A 2,654-nucleotide genomic window follows, 5' to 3' on the forward strand; every position below is an offset into this window, starting at 1 on the left:
TCTTGCTAAAAAATGTCCTTCCGTACTAATTTATATATCTTACAATTGCAAACTGTTATTTCCACTTATAATGCTAGAAAATCACAATATTGAGATGGACATGGTAGTCAATGTACTCACCATGTACTCGCAATATTTTCAGGTTTTTATCACTGTCCAAGTCAGTGCAGTTTGTCCATCACCTATGTGATATTGCTGCATTCTATCGGCATATCAAACAACAACAATATTGAACAAAACAGAAGCAGTTGCGGTAGTTAATATCCGGCATTGCAAACCGCGGCAACGCGCGGGCATCACCTAGTATAAACCTATTCTAGGAAATAACAAATATTATGATCCTACAATCACTCAACATAACTACTGATTGATTGCCTATTGATACATGATCCACAATTATCTCTATCACATATACCAATATCAATGCATAATATACCTTCACTGATCTTCTTTCCTTCAATAAGGATTAATGAGTGCTGCACATGTTTTCAAACCCCAAGGACTCCTTGTGATGAATCTTTTTAACCAGGTTTGCTATGCCTACCCCTCCTGTTCAGAAACAAAATGCATGTAGTTAAAATTTATATTTTTGCATCAAAATGAAGTTAAGAAGTTTAAATAATAAATTGATGCATACCAAATGTGAGTATACTCACAAATATTGTGAAAGCTAGAATGAAGATGATCAGAGATGCTCTTCCTAATGCTTTGATTACTTTTCCTACAACATATTGACCTATATATGATTGCAGAAACAGTAGCCACACCAGCAAAATGGAGAGCTGCAGAAGAATCAGAACATAAGACGTCGATATTAGTTTGAAAACACAAAGCTGTATGGAAACTTTACTCCTCAGTTTATTAACAGAATGTGAAGGCTTGGCTAGGAAAGTTACCATGAGGAACTGGAAATTGTTTTAGGAGGTAGTATTCTACCACAGACATGGATGAAGAGAATGTCATGATAAACGTGGCTGTGGCACTTGACACCTACATATGTAAAATTTCTTACCAAGTTACTTGGTGTAAATTTGAGGATCATACCCATAACCAATCAATAATAGGTATTATCAACACAGTGACACACATAGTATAGTATAGTATGTAAAAATTCTCATCACTATTGAATACTGGACAAGGTACCTGAGCTGAAATTCCCATTTCCAAAAACAATGGACCCATAATAAACCCTCCACCAAGACCAAGCAGTCCACCAACTAGGCCAGCTGCTATGCCGCAGGCACAATAAGAAACAAGCTTGTACACTCCAGTTTTTACCTGTTGTTGATCCCTTTGATGTGAGTATTCTCTTTCCTTGGGACAGTTTAATTACTTCATATGAAGGTACTGCAACAGTCACCGGAATCTGATTGATAGAAAACAAAATTAAGAAATGAAGATAACAATTGTTCTATTAGTAAGGTAAAAGATTGGTTCTTGCAACACAAAGAGGTGTGAAGGTACCTGTAACAGATCTAGTGACCAGTATGCCACCGAACAACCTGTCACATAATTCTGTGCAACAAGCAAGTTTACTATCAATTTCATTTCTCAATTCATAAAAGTGAAGGCAGGGGAAATTCAAATAAATACTTTAAGTTTTAAGAAAAAATAAATCAACCACAGATGTAATAGTGAGTTAAAAGACCTTAGCAATCTGCAACCCAAGTATTATGACCCAGACAATAGCAATAATTCCAAGTTGCTTCCAGCAAACATTTTCAAGAATAGAAACTTGTTGGGAGGGTCATAGGAGACAGTCCCTAACCATTCATACAAAAGTATAAGCTTCAGAATTGTTACCTCTCTTCTTTTAGCTTGCTTTTATGTTGGCTCATTGGTTGTACCACTAGCACTATTGATGTCCTCAACGTCTAATGTTAAACAGTAGCCAAAAGTATCCAGTAAGTGAAGAAATGACAGACAACCTTACCCAAACGCTATACCCTAAATCTCTAAGATACCTATCTGAGTTAGGATGGATGACACAGATTTACCAGAAAGTGCAAAATTAACTTCACCTTTTGATTCCAAGATTTTGGAAGCAGCCAGTAAATTCTATGAGCATTGAAAAAAGAACCGGTATTAGATGGATTCGAGTAATGCAGAAGACAAACAGACCATCTATGGGAAGATTACCTTTTTGGTTTTAGTTCTTTTTTCCATGTCTCAATACCTTTGAAGAAGGATTTAGTCGATGTACCTAAAGAAAAACATAAGTTGTCCAAGTGTGAATGTGGGAGATTGCAGAAGTTAGACAAGATAAAAGGAGTGTTATAATCACCTAAGAGAACGATAATTAGTAAGATGGTGATCATCCATTTAGAAAGAACAACATTCAAAGAAACTCCAATACTAATTCCCAACAATAACATGGGTTGGAATAGAAGTGCAAGATCATAGTCAATGAGTGGCAACTCCAGTGTCGGATGCATCAGCCTTAGATTGAACAACACAGTAGCAGCTGCTCCCCAGTGATGATGCCTGGAAAATCATCCAAACATAATCATGTAGAATTGTATTTAGCTGGTAAAATTAAAAATAAGAAAACTAAACAAAGAAACATAGAAAGGAACCAGATAACAATTATTGACTGATGCTGGATGCATTAGGTTAAATTTTCTAATTTTGTCCAGAAATATATTTGAATTGAT

General features: G+C 35.8%; 1 pseudogene; it reads right to left on the reverse strand.

The window, feature by feature from the left end:
- Positions 1–466: 466 nt before the first annotated feature.
- LOC101293030 lies at positions 467–1,747 on the reverse strand (annotated as a pseudogene; the record flags this gene model as incomplete).
- Between the last annotated feature and the right edge of the window lie 907 nt (positions 1,748–2,654).

The sequence above is a fragment of the Fragaria vesca genome, linkage group LG6 (genome assembly GCF_000184155.1).
Source record: "Fragaria vesca subsp. vesca linkage group LG6, FraVesHawaii_1.0, whole genome shotgun sequence".
Lineage (NCBI taxonomy): Eukaryota > Viridiplantae > Streptophyta > Magnoliopsida > Rosales > Rosaceae > Fragaria > Fragaria vesca.